This window comes from Fukomys damarensis, unplaced genomic scaffold (assembly GCF_012274545.1).
Source record: "Fukomys damarensis isolate Sample0158 unplaced genomic scaffold, DMR_v1.0_HiC HiC_scaffold_23, whole genome shotgun sequence".
NCBI classification, from domain to species: domain Eukaryota; kingdom Metazoa; phylum Chordata; class Mammalia; order Rodentia; family Bathyergidae; genus Fukomys; species Fukomys damarensis.
Window position 1 is genome coordinate 32,235,058 of NW_022900935.1, and position 12,251 is coordinate 32,247,308.

Sequence of the window (12,251 nt, forward strand, 5' to 3'; positions counted from 1 at the left end):
AGGAGCCTCAAATTCATGAGACATATGGGACAAGCTGTTTCCAGATGTGAGAGTTCACTCAGAGGGAGAGAGAAGGTTATTGCGGACAGCAGAGGAGGGGCAACTCTCAATGCAATAATCGCTCGAGGCCATGGGTGCATTCTGGCCTGGAGCATTGAATGTTCCCTCCTTTAGTCTCCCACAGCCTTGCTTGGATGCCACTATGTGTCCGTCCCCCTGCTGGGAGCTGGGGCTGCAGCAGTGCCCTTGAGGACTCTGTCTCACAGGAAATGTGACCTTTCTTTTCCTCTGGGACTCTGGTTCAGCCCAGCCCCCTCAGTACTGGGGATTGAACCCAGGGCCTTCACACTGAGCTGCAAGCCCGGCCTCTATTCTATTTTTTATTTTGAAACACTAAGTTGTCCAGGCTGGGCTCCAACTTGGAATTGTCTTGCCTCCATCTTCCAGAACGCCGAGATTCCAGGTCACCGCGTGGCTCTAACACATATAAACTCCATCTCTGGGAGGTGGCTGAGCCAGGTGTGGGGTCATCAGAGGAAACGTGCACATGGGGTCCTGGGGAAGCTCAGAGGCTCTGAGCCCAGAGCCCTGGGTGGGGAGCAGGAGTGGTAGTGGCTGCAGTGTGGATGAAGTGAGATCACGGGTGGGGCTTCTTAGCCAGCCTGACTCAGTGCACTGGAACAAGTGGGCTTTCTCTCTACCCTAGAGGGCCCAGAAGGTCAGTTTGACAGACCGGGCACCTGCGGCCCACCCACTTGTCAGGGTGCCTCCAGGGAGCAGTGGCTGCCAGCAGACTTGGCCACCTGGAGGGAGCCTGCCAAAGGGGATTGGGAATGCTCAAGCCTGAGGGATTGGCTTACCTGTGGAGCTGATCGGCAGGAAGGAAAGGTTCACCTACTCCAGGCAGTCTGAACTGGGGCAGCTTTTTCTCATCTCCTGCTGTGTGGATGAGAGGGGAGACAGAGCCAACCCAGCACCTGCTGGGCACGGTCCTGGGACCCAAGTGATCTCCGGCGACTGAAGCCCACACTGTACTCCTGCCTCGACCGTGAGCAAGCTGGCATCAGAGGTCCTGAGCTCTGAGTGGGCTGCGCTGTAAGAAGACACTGTGCCGTGCGGTCTGCTTGAGAGCGGATCCTAGGAGGAATGTGAGACAAGGATGGTGAAGCAGCAGGGTACCCCAGCAGCACTTCCAGGAGATAGTGCCCCACGGCCCCACCTGGCCAGGTGAGGAAGCACAGTGTTTCTCTACCAACTCTCAGCTGCCCCGGGGACGTCATAGTCCAGGGACGTCCAGCCTACCTGTGCCTGGCCCCAGTGCCCATGGACAAGGGCAGGACCATGACTGGGTATCTCCTGAGCCACCATAACAAAAGACTGCCCTCGTTTTGCGACTACGCCTTGGACTTGACATCCCCAAGTCATCCCTGAAACATACGTTCCACTCTCTGGGACAACTGCTGCTCATTCACTTTCTAATCGTACCCCAACCCTGGGAACTGCCACGGTGGCCCTCGGGCTCCCCAGATCAGCAGTTCCCAAAGAGGACCTCACTGCCTGGCAACTCTTAACTTGCTCGCCCTCTGGTGTGTCCTATTTCTGGTTGCACACAGCCAGCACACTGAGCTGGGCATACGGGAGCCTGTCTCAACTTCCTTTCCTCCCACCTGCTACCTATTGGTCACACTTAAGCTTGACCCCCAACTTTGCCTCTGCATGACTTCTCCTGCACTGTGACAGCTGCCTCCTTGCTGGCCCGTGTGTCCCTCTCCTCACCCCTCAAACACTCTCTATTCTAATCTTTATAGAACGCTAACTGGGCGACTGTTCTCCTCAGGATGAAATCCAAAGTCCTTCGTTAGGCATTCAGGTCCCTTCAAGATACCTCCCCAGGTCATAGCAGACTTTCTCAGCTTTAGCTCCACATCCCAGCCACCTGATATTTCTTCATTTTTCTGCACAGGCTGTGTCCTCAGCCTGGATAGCCCTTCCTTCTGTTCCATCACTCCTTGGTGGACTCTTCAGTCACTATTAAAACACTTGTCATGCCAGGGACAGTGGGGCATGACTGCAATCACAGCTGCTCCAGATTCTGAGACAGGAAGATCACAAGTTTAAGGCCAGACTAGGCAGGTGAGTGAGCCTAGGCAAAGTGAGAAGAGGGGACTGGGGACATAGCTCAGTGCTCCCTGGGTTTAATAATCAGTATCACAAACACAGAACAAAACAAATGCTTGTCATCTCCTAAAGGGTGCTGTCCTGATCCACGCCATGCTGCGGGATCCCTTCTCACTGGCTGACTGGGCTTTCTGAGGATGTCCTGTCTTCTGGGATCCTACCACCCAGACCATATGAGCTCCAATCCCAACTCAGAGTTACTAGCTGTGTGGTCTTGAACAAGTCACTTAAGCTCTTTGGACCTGCTTTTCTTCATCTTCGAAGCATGGAGAATGGCACCTGCCAATGGGTGCTGAGAGGGCTGGGTGGGCTGCAGCACGGAAGCCTTGTAGCAAGTTCAGAAGCACAGTGTTTTCCCTTTTCCTGGATTCCATTCTTGTGAATGCCAGGTTCTCTTGTGCGTTTCATCTTCACCCATTTCTCCTTGAAGTCACCTCTGGGTGGGGCCTCCTGCTGCCTGGCTGCCCCTCTCTCCAGTCAGCACCCAGGCATGGCTTCCCTCCTGGCCAGTAGGGAGGTGGGAGAGAAGAAGCAAAGGGTGCTGCCTGCCAGGGTCATCAGGGTGTGCCCAGTCCACCCATAGGATGGTCAGCCTTGGGCGACAGTGCCTGTCCATGCCCTGTTGCACTGGCTCCTGTGGACTGAGCCTTGAGGACGAGCTCTCAGACTTCCAGGGATGTCCTAGAGTAGGACAACTCCTCTCTCTGGCTGGCTCTGCAGCTCCCCAAGCTAGGAGACACAGAGGCTCCCTCTGGAAGGATGTGAGCCTGCCACCTCAGGCAGGGGAATGATGCCCCTGATTCTGTCACATCCCTGTGTCATCCTCTGTCGTGCTGTTTCCTTGACGCGTACGCATCAGGCACAAGTCCCTGGTCTCTGTGTGTGACGGCTGTTGTGCATGCGGCTATACCTTGCGCTGCTACCCCCTCACAGCCTGCTTCTCTGCACACAGACCCACCTCTGTGCACACACGGGAATCACGCGGTGCTCCTGTGTACACAGATCTAGACAGCGCGTCTCCAGTTGTCAGTATGTCTCCTCCCTCAGGATATACACAGAGATTTTGGAGTGACTGTCCCTTATTGAGAGTATATCCAGTTCTCAGTACCAGTGTCACAGCGGAGTGTCAGGTATGCGAGTACCCACGGTTTGTGCACCTGCTGCCCATGTCACTCTGCCCTGTTCTCATCCCCAAAGGCTGGAGTGTGAAGGCCACATACCAGGAATGACATCACTAACGTCCAGGTTTCCCCAGGGTCCCTGCCCAAGGGCGTGACCTGCTCAGCCTCCAGCTCCTGGGCTCATGGGAAAAGAGTGAGGAGGGGTTGGAACAATGCGAGTTGAGGACCCTCGCCCCAGGCTCTGCCCCATTCCCCAATGAATGTGTCTCCACCCTGTGCTCCTGTCACAGATGAGGAAATTAAGGCCCAGCCCCCACAAAGGGCCTGCTCCCAGAGCCAGAGCTGGACAGAGAGGACACCTGTTGTCCTGCATGTCAGGCAGAGAGTGGCATGGAGCTGCTATTATCCACCATTTAGTGGAAAGAGCCATGGTTTGGGTTCGAAATTCCTGGAATTTGATCCTAGTTCCACATGCTGTGTAACTTTGGCCAAGGCCCTCCACTCTCAGAGCCTCATTTTCTACATCTACCTCACTGGGCTGCTGTGAGGACAGACTGTGTGATCTGAGAGGGGAAAGCACTTTGCAGACTGTCAAGGCTGTGTCCCCAGGTGCAGCACCTAGCAGTAACTAGTGTGGTCATGGGCTGAGCCAGGTGTTTTGCCCAGCATTCCGCACTGGCTGATTCATTTCGTCCTCATCATACTGCTCAGAGGAGCTATGGGCCTTGACTGCTGCATAGACAAGAAGCTGGGGTGAAATAACTGCCTGGGGCCCCATAGCCAATACGAGGCAGAAGCAAGATTCAAACCCAACGCCACCTGGCTACAGGGCTGGAGCTCTGGACCCTCAGCTTCCATCACCAAGGAAGCCTGACAGAAAGGGATCCAGAAAGAGGACCGCAGGGCCATGAGGCAGAGGGGCACAAAGGCAGCCTCCTGCTGCTCTGGCCTCTCTCCTCCCCATCCTTCGATGGCAATCAGTCCTGCTTCTTTGGCCAAGCAAGGGCCTCTAACAAGCCTGGGAACCTCTAGGAAGCCCACAGTTCCATAAGGGGAAACTGCCCTGTTGCCTCTCCTTGCCTCAGAAGAGGCTGCCGGCATGGAGGTCCTAAGACTTCAACCTCTAGAGATCGTCAGGAATATTCTGCTGCCTCCTTTTCCCCTTCTGCGCTGTCCTATCCTCACCCTCTTCTCACCCCCCAGCCCCCTCACTCTGCTCCTCAGCCCCTCATTCACAACCAGAGCTCAGGGGCCAAGGACAGCTTAGCACAGAACCTTCCAGGTGCCTGCCCTGCACAGGCTACCAAGCTCAAGCCTCCTGCTCCACAGCAAAGCATCTTCCCTGAGGGCCAGGCACATTCATGCCAGCCACGCCCAGGCTGATGTGACCTCAGGCAAGTTCCTGACCTCCCCTCCACACCTCACCTGTAGAATGGGAATAACGCATTAACATGTGCAAAGGGTTTAGAAGGTGCCTGGCCTGTGCCCTGCTCTATTTAGGCACTCATCAATCTAAGTGAACTTAAAATCTTTATAACAACTTTGCAGAGGTAAAGACTCCCAGCTCCATTCCACTGGAGATTAGGGTTCAGACAGAGCTGTTGTATTGATTCAATAAGCATGTACTGAGTACCTACTTACCCTGCCACGCCCAGTCTTGGATAATTAGGCTCATTGTTCCTCTTATTGGCAACAGCTCCATGAGGAGGTATTAGTATCCCAGATATTTCCCAGCCCCCCTCAGGGGCAGCAGCGCCTGGCTGACTCCTGGCTGGTTACTGTGTCTCCCCACCAGGAGAGCAGAGCTCAGGGCTGAGCTTCAGCACGATCTGCAAACACAGTGCTCAACAAACAGCTGTTGAGAGAAGGAATAAAAACACCCCCAGTTTTCAAATGTGGGAACCGAAGTCCAGAGAAGTGAAGTCATTCGCCAGAGATCACACAGCCGCTGTTCATTGACACCGCTGAGGTTGGAGCCTACTACTGTGACCAGCTCGAAAGCCTGAGCTCATTCTAATTCTGTCCATGGAGCACCTCTGACTGGGGTCAGACTTATGGCAGTGCCCACAGCTGCCTGGAGTGGGAAGTAGCTGGGGCCAAGACTCCAGAGGCTCATTCACTGAGTACCCGGTGTCCCTCCTGTCTCCACCTGTCCTCCTTGTGTCTCCCACAAGCCACCAGCCATGCCAGCCAAGGAAGCCTTCTCAGGTCCTCTATCAAGAAAGAGGGCTGGCCAAGCTTCCCGAAGTCCAGATGCAGAAGCTGTGACAGCTTCTGACCGTATGCTCACCTGGAAGCTCAGAGTGAGGGTCCAGGGCTCCTCGCAGGCAGCTGAAGTGGTGGAGGAGACTTCACAAAGCAAGTCAAACCCCCTCTTCCTGCCTACTTCCTGTTCTGCAGAGGACAAAAAGAAAAGACAGACCTGCCCTCAAACCCAGTGTCTGCTGGGTTTCAGGCAGAGGGCTGGGCCTTGCACACTTGCTAGAGGGACTTCTGCAGCCGCCATGAGACATGCACACATCCAGAGTCAGGGCTCTCGAGAGTCAGCAGAGAAGGCATTTGGAAATGTTTGCTGACACCTGAAGGAACAAGGTATTCAGTCTGCAGACTAGTCAGGGAGGTAGGAATTATTCCATTGAGGAAACAGGTCAAGAAGGTAGGGAATCAACAGCATCAAACATGGGGTACCCAGAGCAGAGGAGGGAGTGGAAGGCAGATTGCAGCAGGGTGAGGAGAGGAGGGGGGAACACACACTGCAAGGTGAGTCTGAAAAAGAGAAGGGGAGAGAGCCAGACAGAGGAGAGCAAGACAGCGAGAGCTCATTCTTCACTGGAATAACATGGAGGTGCTTTTTTCCCCTTTCCCTTGCCCTAATGTGGGGAAAACTGGGACAGTCTTCAGCTCTAGTGAGCAGAGCCAGTAGAGATTCCCTGGAGGAAAAGATCCATTACTGGGAGATTCAGGGGATCACCATGCTGGGCATGATGATTTGCGCCTTGGTGAAGACCCCCTCCCCCTTAAAGGGGCTGAGCAGAGCCTGAGGTTTCCCTGTGGGTGAGGCCCTGGGCCGAGCACTTAACTCACACATCTCTGTACAAGCAGCCCCAGGAGGAAGGGAATTGCCATCTTCATTTTACAGAGGAGCGCTGGCCACCCCACAGTCTCTCTTGGGGCTCGCACCAGCTCGTTTATTCGCTCATTCATTCAGAAGTCACTACTGCTACCCTCGCTGACCAGACGTCGTGCTAGAAGGAGGCAGGGGACGCAGCGTCACACCCTGCCCTCCTGCAGGAACACTACTTTCTCCGCTAGCTACTTCACCTCTTGAGCGTCTCTTTGCCAATCAAATGCCTGAGTGTGACGTGTGAGGGAGCAGTGGACACTGCTGCTACGCCACCTCTACCACCCTGCCCACCCCAGAGGCCCAGCCGGAAGTTTCTATGTGCACTGAGGGATCGCTCTGCCTCTGCCTGAGGGTTGCACTGGCTGCCCATGAGCCCACTCGGAGGCACCGGGAGTGCCAGGAGTTTATGCCCTCGGTCAGCGAGGGAATGAAGTGCTCAGTGGATGAACGCTCAGCTTAGGAGAATCCTGAAGCGCACTGCAGCCTTCTGGCAGGACCCCAGCTAGGTGAGCTCCTGCTGCCACCAGGGTGACCTGCCAGCCGCACCTTTACTGTCTTTCCTCCCCAGCTCCCACTCACCTTCTGGATCGCCTCTCACCGACATTCCTTGTAACCAAATGCTTGCTCAGAGTCACCTCTGGAGCAAACCCAGCCTCAAACAATGCAATTGTAAAATCTGGCGCCCAGAAGACTTGTAGTAAATGCTTGTTTTCCTTTTCATTGAATCAAACCTCTTCAAGCACACAGTGGTGGCTCCGGCAATTGCTGGCCTGTCAGCATCATCCAGGAGCAGGTGCAGGCCAGGGGCCTGGGGGTGCAGCAAGGTGGGGGTGGGGGTCAGGGCCACAGGATCCAAGGCATTTCTTGCGGATAGAAGCCACTTGGAATCTCTGCCATGCCATTTCTCAGCCCGGTCTTCCCAAGCTCTGCCCCACCTCACGGCTCTATGTTCCGCACGTGAGGCTTCCAGTCCAGTGCTGTTTGTTGCCGACACTGCCCAAGCTCACCAGCTTTCCCTCTTCTTTCCAGGTGCCCTGATGGTCAGTCCAGACAGGGGGAGCTGCCCTGTGTCCAGGCAGAGGCCCTGATGCAGGCACACCTGCCCTCCAAGCTGGCCTGTGTGGTCTCCCATCCAGCCCAGGGTGCCTGCCTGGCTGCCACTCTGAGTGCTGAGATCCTGGTCAAGGCTGTCACCCCGCCTGGAGCGCTGTCAACACTGGAAGTAAGGGGCAGCATGGCACGCTGGGCTCCAGCCAGAGCCCTTGCAATCTGCATGTTGACAACTCCGCCACCTGCCACTACGTGAACCCTACAATTTTCTGGGTGGAGCGTGTGTACACCATCTATCTGGAGTCCTGTGGGCCTCATTCCACAGCCTGGCAGGGAGACTCAGTCCCCAGCCAGTGAGCACCTAAGAAAGCAGCAACTACTGGGGCCAGGCCAGCAGCTTCCACCACTCACAGCTGATTCAAAGAGAAGAGAAGCGAGGTGGGGCTCCACTGACCCTTCGGCAGGCTGTGGAGACCACACGCACTGTGGAGCTCCTCTGCCTCCGGCCGGGACCATGTCAGCCACGTGGCCTCTCAGCTGGACGGACAGATGAGAAGCTCTGAGGGGCAGCTATGTCTTTAATAAAAAATGGGAGGCAAATTAATAATGACTTAATACTTGCAATTTGGGATCAAAATCTTCTAAAGCATGAGAAAAATAGTAAGAAAGGAGAGGTTTCTCTTCCCTCCTCCCTCCCTCTTCTTTTTGTCAGGGTCTCACTATGTTGCCCAGGCTGAACTTGCCCTCTGAGTTCAAGTGATCCTCCTGCCTCAGCCTCTCATTATGGGGACTCTAGGCATGTGCCTTTATGCCTGTCTGGGGAACTCTTGAATGAAATGCATAGGAATAAATGCTATCTGTCCTCAGGGGTTACGGAGAGAAGAGAAGGGTGGTGGGGATGGGGCCTTCTCTCTTACCTGGGCCTGGGAGACAGTGCTAATGTCCCCATTTTACAGATGAGCAGACTAACTACGCAGTAAGGCAAGTTAGTTGCTGTGGGTTGCAGGGCCAGTAAGTGTCCTGAACCTAGGCCCACTTCATTTAAAAATGAAAATGGTAGCCGGGCATGGTGGTGCACACCTGCGATCCCAGCACTTGGGAGGCTGAGGCAGGAGGATCACCTCAAGTTTGAGGCCAGTCTCAGTGACACAATGAGTCCAACCCAGCCTGAACTACAAAGCAAGATCCTGTCTCCAAAATGGCAGGATGCTGGGGGTGTAGCTCAGTGTGAATCCCCTGTAACACACACACACACACACACACACACACACACACACACACACACACACACACACACACACACACACACAGAGATGAAGAGGAGGACGAAGAAAGAAAAAGAGTGTGTCACTGAGATGTCTGACAAGTCAATCTGTCTGAGGGAAAGAAGCACAGCACCAAGCAGAGGGAACAGCTGTCAGGCCTCCATGCGGGAATGAGCCACTCTTTACTGCTGGGCTGCCCACACTTAGAAGAGGGCCTGGCACACACGCAGTAGGTGCCCAGGCAAGGTCCTGAACGGCAGGCTGAAGACTGGGGGCACAGAGGGTACTGCCTACTGTGAGGTAGCGAGAGGAGGTAAATGTTTTCATTCGATCTTAGCCAAAAGGCTGAGAAGCGATAGGATGTTTTCAGACCCCTAGTTTCTCAAGAGCCTTGACCAGCCTCCTTTGATAATTTTTTAAAAATAATTTTATAACTGTATGAAACATAGAAAACAATAGCAGACATCAGGGAGCCCATCACCAGGCTTTACCAGAATTCCACTTTTGGCAACCTTCATTTCAAATATTTTTATCATCAAATATAGGTGCAGATATGGCCAAAAGCTCTCTCCCCCCAGGTCCACCTTACCATCCACCCTGGGGTTAATCCTTATAGCAATTCGCGTATCTCCTCCTGGGGAGCATTATCTTGGGGCTGTACAATCTCCAGGCACGCACACTCACAGTGCCTACCTTTCATGCTGCGAATTTCCCTAGGTTCTTTATGATGCTGTTACCATACAGTCTATGTTGGTACACGGAGATCCAGCTCGTTCATTTTAACTACTGTCTATTGCACCCCTGGATGAGTAACTGTTTGTTGGGGCTGCAGGCTCAGTGGTAAAGTGTGCTTGACATGCATGAGGCTCCAGGGTCAGACCCTAGCATGCCACATGTGTGCACACATGCACACATGCATGTGCACACACACACACACACACACACATGAGGAACTGTCTCTCCCTTCTTATCATACATAGATAGCTGGGGGTGAGCTCAGGGATAGAACACTTGCGTAGCATGCATAAAGCCCTGAGTTCCATCCTCAGCAACATAAAAAAAGGGTTTTTTTTTCCACAGATATATAGGTTTTAGTTTTTGCTATTTCAAACAACACAGTAATATAAAAATCTTTGTGTATCTCTAGGAGCACTCATGTCACATATGACCCCTACCACACTTGTAACATGTTGGAATTTGTGTCCCTTTGCATGACCTGGGATAATTGTTTCATGTCTTAGAAGCTTAGAAGTTTCTTCATCTGCAAATCGGGGCAATAAAATGGTACAAATTACCAGGCATGGTGATGCACATCTGTGATCCCAACACTTAGGAGGCTGAGGCAAGAGGATTGCTATGAGTTTGAGGCCAGCCTGGGCTACACAGTGAGTTCAAGGCCAGCCTGAAGCACACAGGCTGGCCTGTCTCAAAAAAGAGAAACAAAAACAAAAGTGGCACAAATGTTTGTGAAGATTCTGTGCTTCAATGTAGATGACAGGCAGCTGCCCCCATAAAGTGCTCTGTGAGTACTGCTGGTTTATCCCTTGGGCTTTCAACCTGCAGGACAAACTGAGCACTCTCCCCGGGGGTGATGCAGTGGGCAGCCTGGTGAAACTCATGCCATGTGCTCCAGCTGATGGGTGTAGCAGTGGAAACAGAGTCCCTGCCTCTGATCCAGCCAGGAGGGAAGGCACTGAGGCTCCCCAGGAGGTGACACTGAGCCAGGAGCTCCGATAAAGAGGTAAAAAAGGTGAGTGTAGCACTGGAAAGCAGGTGACTGGCCAGGCAGAGGGAGCAGCAAGTATGAAGGGAGCAAAGGCCATCAGAAAACAAGCCTGGAATTTAAGAGGTGGGTGTGAGGGGTGGCAGCGTAAAACTGGCCCAGCAAGGTATCCTAGGGCAACAAGGGGCCATGGAAGGACAGGGCAGTGACAGCCCAGGTCCCTGTCTTGAGAAGATCAGACTGGTCACAGTGTAGAGCAGGGTGTGAAGGGAAGAGATGGGCTGGGAGACCAATAGGTGATGTGGTAAGGGCCGAACTAAGGTATGTATGGCTTCAGCCAAGCAGGTCTGTCCCCCAGACCCTTTGCTAGACACCATCTTAGGGAGCCTGGGACTGCTGCAGAGAAGGCTGACACTTATCTGGTCATGGGTCCATGGACAGTTTGACCTCTGGCTGCCTTTGAGACAAGCCCAAAGCCTCCCTCTCCCACCACCCATCAACTCAGCCAAACACCTTCCACACGGGGGCAGTGTCAGGAGAGACGTGAGGAACAGGAGGTGACGGGAGCCTGCCCCAATCCCAAGAGGTCTGTCTCTGCACATCTCAACTGTCCTTCTGCCGGGGCTCGATCAGCACCCAGTCATGAGCTCTCAATGTCCAGGTGACCAGGGCTGCACGGCAGGGTCCTTGCCATGTCCCAGGATAAGGGAATTCACCCACAGCCAGAATGCACAGATGCTACATGGGGTGAGGGGAAGGGAGGGTGACCCATTCTAGGAAAAGAAGGGGCTGGCAGCTATCACTGGGTGACCTTCTCTGCTATCTGAACATCAGATATCAAAAATGGAAAAAAGGCACATATAAGAAATGCCTCTGACCCTCCATTCCTTACACAGGAACCCCATTTATACCTCGAGTTAGGAGAATACTGCTTTTGAAACCTCTACTCTCAGTGGCTGCTGCATCCCTGGCCCTCCACACCCTAACACTCCACCTTCTCAACATTCATCCCTTCCCAACTGCATGTTTAATGCCTGCCTCTTCCCTGGCTGGAGCTCCCAGCAGAAAGGCCATGCCTGCCTCGTTTGCTGATGTTTCCGGTGTCCAGAACAGACTCAGCTTATCGGGGTCCTGGGAGCATGAGTATACTCAATGGATACACTGATGAAGGGGCAGGGGGAGCAGGAGGACCAGGCCTGGCAGGAGGAGATCACAGTCTGCTCAGAGCTTTGACTCGCAGGGCCTTTCCTACTCATCACATTGCAAAGAGCCTTCGAGACCCACAGAACACAGAGCCACAGGAAGCAGCTTGAAAAGCTCCAGGTTAAACCACATGAAAAGTTTCTTGGCTGTTGGTCCTTCTGAATTTTAATGTGCTCATGTGTGATGTCAGCAGAGAACACACAGCCAGTAGCACTGACTGAAAGGGGGTTCACGTGCCCCTTTGGGTGCCCCTTCCCAATTAGGCCACTCACGCACCGAGAGGTCCAGCAGGAGATCTTTATTGTAGGGAGGTGAGCAGGAGGCAGGAAGGCAGAGAAAAAGAGAGAGAGAGGAGGAAGAAGAAACAGAAGGAGAGAGAACAAAGAAAGGAAGGTCCTTTTATCAGTTTGGGGGTGGGCTATTGCTTATTTATGAGGAGTGAGTTACTTTTAACCTATCACAGGCCAGATTGCTTTTATGGGCCCAGTCCTGCAGACACAGGTTTTAACTTTCCTGGACCACTGTGGCCTTGCGGGGGAGGGAAACCAGAGATAAGGGCATGAGGTCATTTTAGGAGCCAAGATGTA